The following is a 14,673-nucleotide window of genomic DNA, read 5'->3' as shown; positions in this document are numbered from 1 at the left end:
ATAATCTTATCTGGTAAAGCGAATGATTAGAGGCCTTAGGGTCGAAACGATCTTAACCTATTCTCAAACTTTAAATGGGTAAGAACCTTAACTTTCTTGATATGAAGTTTAAGGTTATGATATAATGTGCCCAGTGGGCCACTTTTGGTAAGCAGAACTGGCGCTGTGGGATGAACCAAACGTAATGTTACGGTGCCCAAATTAACAACTCATTCAGAAACCATGAAAGGCGTTGGTTGCTTAAAACAGCAGGACGGTGATCATGGAAGTCGAAATCCGCTAAGGAGTGTGTAACAACTCACCTGCCGAAGCAACTAGCCCTTAAAATGGATGGCGCTTAAGTTGTATACCTATACATTACCGCTAAAGTAGATGATTTATATTACTTGTAATATAAATTTTGAAACTTTAGTGAGTAGGAAGGTACAATGGTGTGCTTAGAAGTGTTTGGCGTAAGCCTGCATGGAGCCGTCATTGGTACAGATCTTGGTGGTAGTAGCAAATAATCGAATGAGACCTTGGAGGACTGAAGTGGAGAAGGGTTTCGTGTGAACAGTGGTTGATCACGAGTTAGTCGGTCCTAAGTTCAAGGCGAAAGCCGAAAATTTTCAAGTAAAAAAGTAACTAAAATTTAAATTTTGTCATAATTAAAAAACTTGAATAATTTTGAACGAAAGGGAATACGGTTCCAATTCCGTAACCTGTTGAGTATCCGTTTGTTATTAAATATGGGCCTCGTGCTCATCCTGGCAACAGGAACGACCATAAAGAAGCCGTCGAGAGATATCGGAAGAGTTTTCTTTTCTGTTTTATAGCCGTACTACCATGGAAGTCTTTCGCAGAGAGATATGGTAGATGGGCTAGAAGAGCATGACATATACTGTTGTGTCGATATTTTCTCCTCGGACCTTGAAAATTTATGGTGGGGACACGCAAACTTCTCAACAGGCCGTACCAATATCCGCAGCTGGTCTCCAAGGTGAAGAGTCTCTAGTCGATAGAATAATGTAGGTAAGGGAAGTCGGCAAATTAGATCCGTAACTTCGGGATAAGGATTGGCTCTGAAGATTGAGATAGTCGGGCTTGATTGGGAAACAATAACATGGTTTATGTGCTCGTTCTGGGTAAATAGAGTTTCTATCATTTATGGTAGTTTCTTGTTCCCCGGATAGTTTAGTTACGTAGCCAATTGTGGAACTTTCTTGCTAAAATTTTAAGAATACTAGTTGGGCAACCAGTTAGTTCTTTTAAATTATAACGATTATCAATTAACAATCAATTCAAACTTATAACGACTTGGGGAATCCGACTGTCTAATTAAAACAATTATCAATTAAGCAATCAATTCAGAACTGATTTCTGCCCAGTGCTCCGACTGTCTAATTAAAACAAAGCATTGTGATGGCCCTAGCGGGTGTTGACACAATGTGATTTCTGCCCAGTGCTCTGAATGGAGGATCAATGGGTCTGCAGAAGGGGAATAATGGTTCATTTCTCAGCAATGGCAAATGGGCTACCGTCCTTCGTTAGTCAGATCAAGTCGACTCATAGGCAACATGTGCCCCACTAAAATGTGGCCTCCTCGTGGTGTCCTCCGGGTGCTGGACCGATGTAGTTTCGGCAGCAGCGAATATGAGCGGCGAAAGGGGCCATTGGGTTACCACCCCGATGGTCCTGAAAAACTGATGGTGCAAACTCTAATAACATGCCTCGGATAGCTGAAAGTTATTCAGTGAATTCTCCTACGGCATCCGTAGGAGCCTATCAGGAAGGAACGTAGATGCTAATCCAATCCAGTTGTTGGACATCTATGTGTGGAATGCGGCCGATCTTTTGGAACAAAGACCGGTTTAGGTGTCCACATGTCGCGTCAGCACAAAGACAGGCTTGATGAGCTTCGTACGCGTGTTGACGTGAAAACCAGGTGGTGTGAGGAAGAATTGGCCATGATGGCGAGGAAGGAACTTGAGCTCATAGCAAATGGCGAGAGGTTCATTAATAAAAGCTGGCGTTGCATTTTCCAGAACGCAGTGTCGATGCTATTAAAAAGTGTCGACAGAGGGATAATTATAAGGCAAAAATCGAGCAGCTAAGAGGGCAAGCGGCTCTTATCCCCGAAATTAATGAACCACAAACCATTACGCGCCGCCCTAGTATAAGTGGGCTTGAGTCTTCTTCTTCAATGTCAGAGTCGGTTCCAATCACACCATCGATACATTCGGACGACGTACTCATGCGGATACTGCGGTGCTTCGGCCCTGTGGGATCTAATCGATCGTGGAGAGTCGAGGTTCTGCAATCTATCATTGATGGAGCGCAGACTTCGGGCAAAGCAACTCTCCAGTGTTTGTCTAACTATCTCCTGGAAATTTTTCCGAATCGAAACGAAGGTCCGGTTTCGGCGAGAGTCTTTCCTGAGCCTCGCAATAGGAGACAAAATAGAAGGCAGCAGTTCGCTAGGGTTCAGCGCAACTGGGACAAACATAAAGGTCGATGCATCGGATCCCTGCTAGCAGGACCCGACGAGTCGGTAATGCCAAACCAAGAGATTATGGAACCATACTGGAGAGAAGTCATGACACAGCAGAGCCTTTCCTCTTGCAATAGCACCGTGCCCCATATGGGACACTTGCTTGAGGGGGTATGGTCACCTATTACGTCTAGGGACCTGCAATTGCATCAAGTGCCATTGAATTCTTCTCCCGGACCGGACGGAATATCTCCAAGAACTGCCAGGAGTATTCCCAGTGGTGTTATGCTTCGCATAATGAACCTTATTCTCTGGTGCGGCAAACTACCCACACTCTTCCGAATGGCTCGAACCGTTTTCATCCCGAAGACGGTAAGAGCATCCCGACCAGAAGACTTCCGTCCGATATCGGTGCCTTCTGTCATAGTTAGACAACTCAATGCCATCTTGGCATCTCGATTGGCCTCATCAGTCGATTGGGATCCGCGTCAGCGGGTTTCTTCCTACTGACGGTTGCGCCGATAACGCGACAATAGTTGACTTAATCCTGAGGGACCACCATAGACGTCATGCGTCGTGTTATATCGCGACACTTGATGTCAGCAAAGCGTTTGACTCTGTGTCTCACGCAGCGGTAATTGACACCCTATCCGCGTATGGTGCACCAACGGGTTTTGTTGACTACGTACGTAGCTTGTACTTGGGAGGTGGCACTAGTCTCAATGGTAAAGGCTGGAGATCAGAGGAATTCGTCCCTGCTAGAGGTGTGAAGCAGGGTGACCCTTTGTCTCCACATATGTTCAACTTGGTCATCGACCGGTTGCTCAGGTCTCTACCGGACGAGATTGGTGTCAGTGTCGGAAATGCCAAAACAAACGCTGCAGCGTTCGCAGACGATCTGGTGTTGTTTGCTTCAACACCGAAGGGCCTTCAGGCATTATTGGATACCACGGTCTCCTTTTGGCGTCCGTTGGGCTGACCCTAAACGCTAATAAGTGTTTTACTGTTAGTGTCAAGGGGCAACCGAAGCAGAAGTGTACTGTGATCGAATCACGGAGCTTTTGTGTAGGTTCGCGCAAGTGTCCAAGCTTGAAGCGTTCTGAGGAATGGAAGTATCTCGGCATCCAGTTCACTGCGGACGGGAGGGCCCGCTACAATCCGACTGAGGACATTGGTCCCAGATTAGATATCATATCGCGGTCCCCTGAAGCCACAGCAGAAGTTATTCGCCCTCAGAACTGTCCTCATTCCACAGCTATATCACAAGCTAACCCTTGGTAGTGTGGCAATAGGCGTTTTGAGAAAGTGTGACAGACTGGTACGGTCGGTCGTAAGGAAATGGTTAGATCTTCCTATGGATGTGTCAGTAGCATTCTTCCATGCCCCACACAAGTGGGGGTCTCGGTGTTCCCTCAGTTCGAAGGACAGCTCAATGCTGCGCATACAGAGGTTAACGAACATAAAATGGCCCCACCTCGAGCAATCCGAGACAGCCAGTTCGTTCCTTAGTGCGGAAATTCGGAGGGCCGAGATAGGTGCAAGGCATCGGGAGACGCGGCTCTGGATACACGCCTTTTGATCGACTCGTACTGGGCGGATAGGTTGCACTCCTCTGTTGATGGTAGCGGTCTCCGTGAAGCAGGGCGTTATGCTCCGCAACACGGGTGGGTTGTCGCACCCACGCGTTTGTTAACTGGAAAAGCTTATTTGAATGGGATCAAACTGCGGATAAATGCCCTACCCACGCGGTCTCGTACCACGAGGGAAGGCACGAATTGGAGAGGCAGTGTCGTGCAGGATGTGATGCTCCCGAATCACTAAACCACATTCTGCAGAAGTGTCATCGTACGCATGGGAGGCGGGTGGCTAGACACAACAGTGTGGCTAATTATCTCAAGCGGGGTCTTGAGACGAGAGGCTACTCTGTCATTGCTGAACCAAGTCTGCAGGAGAGAACAGGATATATAAGCCGGACCTGGTGGGTTTCCGACCAGATCACACGATAGTGATCGACGCTCAGGTAGTGACTGACGGACTTGATCTTGACCAAGCTCATCAGAGTAAGGTTGAGATCTACGACAGACAGGACGTACGAACGGCTCTGGTTCGGGATTATCAGGCACATGAGGACATTAAAATCGTTTCTGCTACGCTAAACTGGAGGGGCATCTGGAGCTATCGGTCGGTAAAACGACTGAGAGCACTGGGAGTCCTTAATGCTGGTGATAGCAATATTATCAGTACCAGGGTGGTAGATGGCGGAGTCTGCGGCTTTAAGACGTTCATGTTCCATACTGGATATCGCCAAGGAGTGGGTTAGCACCGAGATTTACTTTCCTCATTGAAAGTCAACTACACTGGCCAACATCTATTGTGTACAAAGTAAAGGGAAAACAGTCATATGACGTGCCATCCATATATGGCATTGTTGTGTGGGCAAATTCATTTCCTACAAAAAATAGCCAAATGCCTCGTCATCTAATTAGTGACGCGTATGAATGGATTAACGAGATTCCTACTGTCCCTATCTACTCAGTCTGGTTTCAACTGTCGAGCTGAACAGACGTGTTAGCGGGTGCCTGCATTTGGTATTGTTTTGCGATAACAGTTATTTGTTGTCTTCGAACAGCGGTAAATTTTCGCGTGTACGCTTTGTGCTTCTCGTTCGCTGTGTACGTGTGAGTAGCGTGGGAAAGTCGTCGCGCGCCGTCGCGAGTGTGTGCGTGCGTGTGCTTGCTTTAAGTGCTCTTAAAGCACCAGAGCAGACGTGCGCGCTGTTCTCGTTGAGGAAATTGCGGTACTTTCGTAATTGTCGCCGAGATAGTAAACAAACGAAGTTACGGTGTTTTGTTTACAGTAATTGTAATTACTGTAAATAGTGAATGTGCAAGAGCTTATTGTTTTCGTCGCGGACAAAAGCTGAGCGATTGGAACTGCTTGCGTACACTGCTTGCCGCGGATGTACTGCTTGCAACGTGTGTACTGCTTGGACTGCTGGACTGGCGCCGGAAGCGGCCATCGCCGTTCTGGAGGCAACTGCCCGGCTTAGCGAGCTGGTGACCGCGCTAGCTGTGCGAAACGCCGTCTTGGAGACGAAGGTTGCGTTGTGCCAACCAGCTGATGCGCCCTTTACGGCCGCAAGTGCGAGTGGTGCCGCCACCAGAGCTGTCCCCGGCGTCGCCCCGATGGCCGCACCGAGAAATGCTCCTGCAGCCAGAAAGCCCGTGGAAACGTGGTCGGCTGTAGTGACGAGCAAGGACCCGACAGTGTCGGGCAAGGAGATTGCCGATATGGTGATGAGCCAAGTTGCTCCAGCTCTGGGCGTTAGAGTTCACGAAGTCCGTGAATTGAAGCGCGGTGGCGCCGTCATTCGTACGCCGTCGAGAAACGAGATGAACAAAGTGGTGGCCAACGCGAAATTCAACGAGGTCGGACTGGAGGTTGAGCCCAACCGTGGAGTGAGGTCGAAAAGCACCGTGTTCGACGTGGACACTGGGATTATACCGGAAGTTTTCATGGACGAGCTCTATGAGAACCACTTCAAGGAGGAGTTCTCGCCGTCGGCCTTCAAGAAGATGGTGCATATGGCGTCGAAGCCGTGGTCGGTCACTGACGGTGTCAGAGTCAATCTGACACTCGAATGTGACGAAAAGGCGCAAGCGGTGCTTGATAAGACCGGGCGGGTCTACATCAAGTGGTTTTCGTTCCGCTGTAGGTCGCTCGTCCGTACTTACGCGTGTCATCGCTGTATGGGATTCGACCACAAGGTTGCGCAATGCCGATTGAAAAACGAAGTATGCCGCCAATGCGGGCAGACCGGCCATGTAGCGTCGAAATGTGCTAGCCCGGTGGACTGCCGAAACTGCCGTTTTAAGGGGCTTCCCTCCGGGCATTACATGCTGTCGGAGACGTGCCCAATATATGGTGCGGTCTTAGCGAGGGTGCAAGCTAGACATTAAAATGTTTAGCTTCATCCAAGCTAATTGTGGTCGAGGTCGAGCCGCTACCATTGAGTTTGCAACTCGGGTGCGAGACTCCCGCCACATGTTCGCTTTGGTGCAGGAACCATACGTCGACAGAAAGCACGGCATTACGGGCATTCCAGCCGGGATGCGTGTGTTTGCTGATCGGCGTTTGAAGGCTGCCATCTTCTTGGACGACCCGGATGCCATCTGTATGCCTATTGAGTCGCTCATCACGGATTTTGGCGTATGCGTGAGTGTCACTGGAAGATTTGGCTCAATCTTCCTGAGCTCCATGTACTGCCAATACAACACTGATTTGGAACCGTATCTTGCGTATCTAGATTCCGTGCTACTACTGGCTGGTAGCAATCCGGTTATCTGTGGCATGGATGCGAATGCAGTGTCCCCCTTGTGGTTCAGCAAATCGCTCGAGCGTGCTCGTGGCGATTTGAACCGCCGAAGGGGTGAGCTGCTGACCGAATGGATTCAAGAATCCCGAGCCGGCGTGCTAAATGAGGTCAGTAGTTTGTATACGTTCGATAATCACCGCGGACGGAGTGATATCGACGTCACGATTGCCAACGAAGCAGCGCTTATGTGGGCCACATATGACTGGAGAGTGGACGAGTGGGAACTCAGTGACCACAACACGATCTGTGTTGAGGTGACGCGAGACCCCAGAGACACAGTTGAGAGCGATGCTCCTGTTCCGTCCTGGAACTTCTCCAATGCACGTTGGCAGTCGTTCCGTGGTGAGCTTGTATGCAAGCTTGAGGAATTCCCGCAGGACTACACGGAGATGTCCATTGATGACCAGGTGTCTGCAACGCGTGCACTGGTGCACAGTGTATGCGACCATGTATTTGGACGCAGGCAGCCGAGAGCCGTTCGGAAAGTGGTCTGGTGGAATGCCAACCTCAGTACGAAGCGCCGAGAGGTCAGGAGACTGAGGCGGCGGCTACAGAATGCTCGTCGTCGTGGCAGCGATGAAGCAGGGCGACTTGCTACTGACCTGCGGATCTCCGTGGGTCAGTACAAGAAGCTTATTCTGTCGGCAAAGGAGGACAACTGGCGTCGCTTCGTTGGAGAAAATCGGGATGATCCTGGGGGCATGTCTACAGGATTTGCCGACGTCACAAACGGAATTCCGAGTTGGGCTGCCTACGGGTAAATGGCGAGCCAGTCGTAACATGGCACGACTGTGCGCGAGTGCTCCTCCGTAACTTCTTCCCTGTTGCGGAGTCGAATGCACCGATTGCCATCCCAGATGTGCTTCCGCCCACACTCGACGAGTACGAAGTGAGTGCTTGTGTCGCCAGGCTTCGGAGCAGACGCTCGCCTGGCATGGACGGCATCACTGGAGTGATCTGTAAGGAGGTTTGGCGTGCTATTCCTCAGCATCTTACAGCGTTGTATTCCCGCTGTTTAGCCGAAGGACATTTCCCTTCTGAGTGGAAACGCCCGCGCGTTGTGCCACTTCTCAAGGGGCCCGATAAGGACAGGAGCGATCCTGGCTCTTATCGTGGTATATGTCTGCTACCAGTCTTTGGTAAGGTGCTCGAGGGTATCATGGTCAGCCGAATGAAGGACATGCTCCCAGAGGGCTGCAGATGGCAATTTGGATTTCAACCTGGACGCTGTGTGGAGGATGCCTGGAGACACGTGAAGAGTACTGTCGACGCCAGCCCGGCAAGATATGTACTCGGAATCTTCGTGGATTTCAAAGGAGCATTTGACCACGTGGAGTGGGATGCCGTGCTACGCCGGCTGATCGACTCTGGCTGCCGAGAAGCCAGCTTGTGGCGAAGCTTCTTCTCTGGCAGGAGTGCGTGCATCGTCAGCAGATACGAGGAAGCATCTGTGCCGGTGACCAGAGGTTGCCCACAGGGTTCCATCAGTGGTCCATTCATTTGAAACCTCATGATGGATGTGCAGACGACTTGCTGCTTCTCGTTGAGGGAAACTCCCGAAACGATCTGGAGTCGAAAGGAGCGGAATATATGTCCATCGTAGGAGCTTGGGGAACAGAGGTAGGCGTGTCCGTCTCCACCAGTAAGACGGCTGTCATGTTGCTGAAAGGCCAATTATCGGCTAATAGGCGACCTGGGGTACGGTTTGCTGGAGCAAACTTGCCCTACGCTGACAAATACCGGTATCTGGGCATCACGGTCGGCGAGCGGTTGAATTTCAACCCGCATATCGCGTCTTTACGTGATCGGCTGAGCGGAGTCGTTGGTGTTTTGGCACGCGTATTACGGGTTGACTGGGGGATCAGTCCCTGTGCCAAGCGGACCATTTACACTGGACTCATGGTGCCTTGTGCGCTTTTTGGTGCCTCAGTGTGGTATGCTACGGCGATGAGACTAGTAGCGGCCAGGAGGCACTTATTGTCCTGCCAAAAGCGCATCCTTCTTGGATTCCTACCGGTGTGCCGTACAGTGTCCACTGTGGCACTGCAAGTTCTTACTGGTGTTCCCCCGTTTGATCTGGCTGCCTAGAAATTGGCAATCAGTTTCAAACTCAAGCGCGATCACCCGCTGGAGGAGAGCGACTGGCTGTTTGGTCAAGATCTGTCGGGTCTTGATCACAAACAGAAGATGGCGATGCTGGACGACCGTATGCTGCAGGAGTGGCAAAGCAGATGGGATAATGGTGATGAACCCGGCCGGGTGACTCATCTTTTTATCCCGGATGCTGGGTTCGTCTTCAGCAGGCGAGACTTCGGTTTCAGCCTACGTGCTGGATTCCTGATGACAGGCCATGGATCGCTGAATGCATTTCTGCATGAGAGACGTCTAAGCGGTACGCCTGCATGTCTATGCGGTGCGGATAGCGAAGATGCGCTGCACGTTCTGCTGTGTGCGTGCCCCATATATGCAGATTTGCGTCACCTCGCCGGACTTGGGATCGAATACCTGCATGGCGTCTGGAGGGTTTCTGGAGCGGTGGCGACACAGGAGAGGATGCAGCTATTGCAAACATTTGCCGATGCCGTGTTCGCAAGGCGTCGGCAATTGTTGTACCAGGAGGCGACGAATGGGCCGGCAGTCCCGAGCTGAAAGGCTAAAACTGTCTCACCCGTGTGGTTGGCGGGTCTTAGAATTCCTCCACAGCTTATCCCTGCTTGTCGTATGAGGCGACTAAACGGATAATTTTTCCTTTAGGGCTGTCAGTCCCGAGCTGAAAAGCTAAAACTGGCCTCACCTGTGTGGTTGGCGGGTCTTAGAATTCCACCACAGTGCACCTCTGCTTGTCGTACGAGACGACTAAACGGGGTAGCTGGGTCGTCAGTCCCGAGCTTATAGCTAAAACTGACTCACCCGTGTGGATGACGGGTCTTAGAATTTCACCACAGTGGACCTCCACTTATCGTACGAAGCGATTCTTGAGGTGCGTCACCAACGCTAACTGTTTGGAGTTAAATTGGTAGTACCCTTGTGGTACGAAACCTGACCGGAGGTCTTCTGGTACCACGGGAGCCAGGTGCCCGCGGACTTTTTGTCCGTCCTGGCACGGGTTGTGGCCCTTCGGGAGCATCGTGGTGGCTGTGGTTTACATCCAAATGCGGAGAGAGCGGAGTGCTCGACGTGGAGTTGCGTAATACAACCGGTTGCCGATAACCAAAAATCGGAAGAGGTTTTAGGTGGGCCTCGCTCCCCACACAGGAGGAAGTACCCAGCCCAAACAGCTGGTGCTTCAGTGTGTACCTGCGGAGAGTCTCCAAGGGGGGCGCTGATCAACGCTTAAATTGTATCCCTGTGCTCGGGCACCGTGTGATAAGTCACTTGTGACAGGTGCACACGTAAAACACTGGTCTTTATGTCCCTATCTACTCAGTCTGGTTTCAACTGTCGAGCTGAACAGACGTGTTAGCGGGTGCCTGCATTTGGTATTGTTTTGCGATAACAGTTATTTGTTGTCTTTCGAACAGCGGTAAATTTTCGCGTGTACGCTTTGTGCTTCTCGTTCGCTGTGTACGTGTGAGTAGCGTGGGAAAGTCGTCGCGCGCCGTCGCGAGTGTGTGCGTGCGTGTGCTTGCTTTAAGTGCTCTTAAAGCACCAGAGCAGACGTGCGCGCTGTTCTCGTTGAAGAAATTGCGGTACTTTCGTAATTGTCGCCGAGATAGTAAACAAACGAAGTTACGGTGTTTTGTTTACAGTAATTGTAATTACTGTAAATAGTGAATGTGCAAGAGCTTATTGTTTTCGTCGCGGACAAAAGCTGAGCGATTTGAACTGCTTGAGTACACTGCTTGCCGCGGGTGTACTGCTTGCAACGGGTGTACTGCTTGCACTGCTTACATTGTGAACTGCTTTAATTTGAACTGCTTTAACTGAACTGCTTTAATTTGAACTGCTTGCGTGAACTGCTTGTGTGGTTTACTGCTTTCTGTGTACTGCTTGCGAGTGTGTGTGGTTTAACTGCTTGCGCAGTTTAAACTGCGAACCGTTGGCGCCATGATGGACACGAGATCAAGCGCCAGTGTATGCAGCGATACGAGCGAGATGTCCGTCTCGGACGATCGTCCACGCGGGAAGCGAGGCAGAAAGCCGCGAGGCAAGGCTGTATCGTCGCCCAACCTGGTTGGCAGCGACGATGCATCCTCTGCCAAGCGGCTGGCTGTCTCCTTTATTGGGGGCAACGCCGATGGAGCAGCCGCCAACGAAGTTGCCGCTGGAACCGCCGCTGGAGTCGCCGCTGGAGCCGCCGCTGGAGTCGCTGATGGAGCCGCCGCTGGAGTCGCCGATGGAGTTGCTGCTGCTACTGCCGCCCCTGCACCCGCTACGGTGGCCGCTGTCGCCCGACTGAGCGCGCCTGCCTGTCCAGCTCCTGCTGGTAGTTTTGTTGCTGCCAGTGTGGTGAAGGAAGGGTCTGATGCCGTATTGGCTCAGCTGGCGGGTGTAGACCAGACGGTGAGGTCCGCTGTGCTGCGCGCTGGACTGGCGCCGGAAGCGGCCATCGCCGTTCTGGAGGCAACTGCCCGGCTTAGCGAGCTGGTGACCGCGCTAGCTGTGCGAAACGCCGTCTTGGAGACGAAGGTTGCGTTGTGCCAACCAGCTGCTGCGCCCTTTACGGCCGCAAGTGCGAGTGGTGCCGCCACCAGAGCTGTCCCCGGCGTCGCCCCGATGGCCGCACCGAGAAATGCTCCTGCAGCCAGAAAGCCCGTGGAAACGTGGTCGGCTGTAGTGACGAGCAAGGACCCGACAGTGTCGGGCAAGGAGATTGCCGATAAGGTGATGAGCCAAGTTGCTCCAGCTCTGGGCGTTAGAGTTCACGAAGTCCGTGAATTGAAGCGCGGTGGCGCCGTCATTCGTACGCCGTCGAGAAACGAGATGAACAAAGTGGTGGCCAACGCGAAATTCAACGAGGTCGGACTGGAGGTTGAGCCCAACCGTGGAGTGAGGTCGAAAATCACCGTGTTCGACGTGGACACTGGGATTATACCGGAAGTTTTCATGGACGAGCTCTATGAGAACCACTTCAAGGAGGAGTTCTCGCCGTCGGCCTTCAAGAAGATGGTGCATATGGCGTCGAAGCCGTGGTCGGTCACTGACGGTGTCAGAGTCAATCTGACACTCGAATGTGACGAAAAGGCGCAAGCGGTGCTTGATAAGACCGGGCGGGTCTACATCAAGTGGTTTTCGTTCCGCTGTAGGTCGCTCGTCCGTACTTACGCGTGTCATCGCTGTATGGGATTCGACCACAAGGTTGCGCAATGCCGATTGAAAAACGAAGTATGCCGCCAATGCGGGCAGACCGGCCATGTAGCGTCGAAATGTGCTAGCCCGGTGGACTGCCGAAACTGCCGTTTCAAGGGGCTTCCCTCCGGGCATTACATGCTGTCGGAGACGTGCCCAATATATGGTGCGGTCTTAGCGAGGGTGCAAGCTAGACATTAAAATGTTTAGCTTCATCCAAGCTAATTGTGGTCGAGGTCGAGCCGCTACAATTGAGTTTGCAACTCGGGTGCGAGACTCCCGCCACATGTTCGCTTTGGTGCAGGAACCATACGTCGACAGAAAGCACGGCATTACGGGCATTCCAGCCGGGATGCGTGTGTTTGCTGATCGGCGTTTGAAGGCTGCCATCTTCTTGGACGACCCGGATGCCATCTGTATGCCTATTGAGTCGCTCATCACGGACTTTGGCGTATGCGTGAGTGTCACTGGAAGATTTGGCTCAATCTTCCTGAGCTCCGTGTACTGCCAATACAACACTGATTTGGAACCGTATCTTGCGTATCTAGATTCCGTGCTACTACTGGCTGGTAGCAATCCGGTTATCTGTGGCATGGATGCGAATGCAGTGTCCCCCTTGTGGTTCAGCAAATCGCTCGAGCGTGCTCGTGGCGATTTGAACCGCCGAAGGGGTGAGCTGCTGACCGAATGGATTCAAGAATCCCGAGCCGGCGTGCTAAATGAGGTCAGTAGTTTGTATACGTTCGATAATCACCGCGGACGGAGTGATATCGACGTCACGATTGCCAACGAAGCAGCGCTTATGTGGGCCACATATGACTGGAGAGTGGACGAGTGGGAACTCAGTGACCACAACACGATCTGTGTTGAGGTGACGCGAGACCCCAGAGACACAGTTGAGAGCGATGCTCCTGTTCCGTCCTGGAACTTCTCCAATGCACGTTGGCAGTCGTTCCGTGGTGAGCTTGTATGCAAGCTTGAGGAATTCCCGCAGGACTACACGGAGATGTCCATTGATGACCAGGTGTCTGCAACGCGTGCACTGGTACACAGTGTATGCGACCATGTATTTGGACGCAGGCAGCCGAGAGCCGTTCGGAAAGTGGTCTGGTGGAATGCCAACCTCAGTACGAAGCGCCGAGAGGTCAGGAGACTGAGGCGGCGGCTACAGAATGCTCGTCGTCGTGGCAGCGATGAAGCAGGGCGACTTGCTACTGACCTGCGGATCTCCGTGGGTCAGTACAAGAAGCTTATTCTGTCGGCAAAGGAGGACAACTGGCGTCGCTTCGTTGGAGAAAATCGGGATGATCCCTGGGGCATGTCTACAGGATTTGCCGACGTCACAAACGGAATTCCGAGTTGGGCTGCCTACGGGTAAATGGCGAGCCAGTCGTAACATGGCACGACTGTGCGCGAGTGCTCCTCCGTAACTTCTTCCCTGTTGCGGAGTCGAATGCACCGATTGCCATCCCAGATGTGCTTCCGCCCACACTCGACGAGTACAAAGTGAGTGCTTGTGTCGCCAGGCTTCGGAGCAGACGCTCGCCTGGCATGGACGGCATCACTGGAGTGATCTGTAAGGAGGTTTGGCGTGCTATTCCTCAGCATCTTACAGCGTTGTATTCCCGCTGTTTAGCCGAAGGACATTTCCCTTCTGAGTGGAAACGCCCGCGCGTTGTGCCACTTCTCAAGGGGCCCGATAAGGACAGGAGCGATCCTGGCTCTTATCGTGGTATATGTCTGCTACCAGTCTTTGGTAAGGTGCTCGAGGGTATCATGGTCAGCCGAATGAAGGACATGCTCCCAGAGGGCTGCAGATGGCAATTTGGATTTCAACCTGGACGCTGTGTGGAGGATGCCTGGAGACACGTGAAGAGTACTGTCGACGCCAGCCCGGCAAGATATGTACTCGGAATCTTCGTGGATTTCAAAGGAGCATTTGACCACGTGGAGTGGGATGCCGTGCTACGCCGGCTGATCGACTCTGGCTGCCGAGAAGCCAGCTTGTGGCGAAGCTTCTTCTCTGGCAGGAGTGCGTGCATCGTCAGCAGATACGAGGAAGCATCTGTGCCGGTGACCAGAGGTTGCCCACAGGGTTCCATCAGTGGTCCATTCATTTGGAACCTCATGATGGATGTGCTTCTTCGGCGCTTGGAGCCTTTGTGCAAACTGAGCGCGTATGCAGACGACTTGCTGCTTCTCGTTGAGGGAAACTCCCGAAACGATCTGCAGTCGAAAGGAGCGGAATATATGTCCATCGTAGGAGCTTGGGGAACAGAGGTAGGCGTGTCCGTCTCCACCAGTAAGACGGCTGTCATGTTGCTGAAAGGCCAATTATCGGCTAATAGGCGACCTGGGGTACGGTTTGCTGGAGCAAACTTGCCCTACGTTGACAAATACCGGTATCTGGGCATCACGGTCGGCGAGCGGTTGAATTTCAACCCGCATATCGCGTCTTTACGTGATCGGCTGAGCGGAGTCGTTGATGTTTTGGCACGCGTCTTACGGGTCGACTGGGGGGATCAGTCCCCGTGCCAAG

The sequence above is a fragment of the Drosophila sulfurigaster genome, unplaced genomic scaffold (assembly GCF_023558435.1).
Source record: "Drosophila sulfurigaster albostrigata strain 15112-1811.04 unplaced genomic scaffold, ASM2355843v2 contig_104_pilon, whole genome shotgun sequence".
NCBI lineage: Eukaryota > Metazoa > Arthropoda > Insecta > Diptera > Drosophilidae > Drosophila > Drosophila sulfurigaster.
This window is presented reverse-complemented; position numbering follows the sequence as displayed.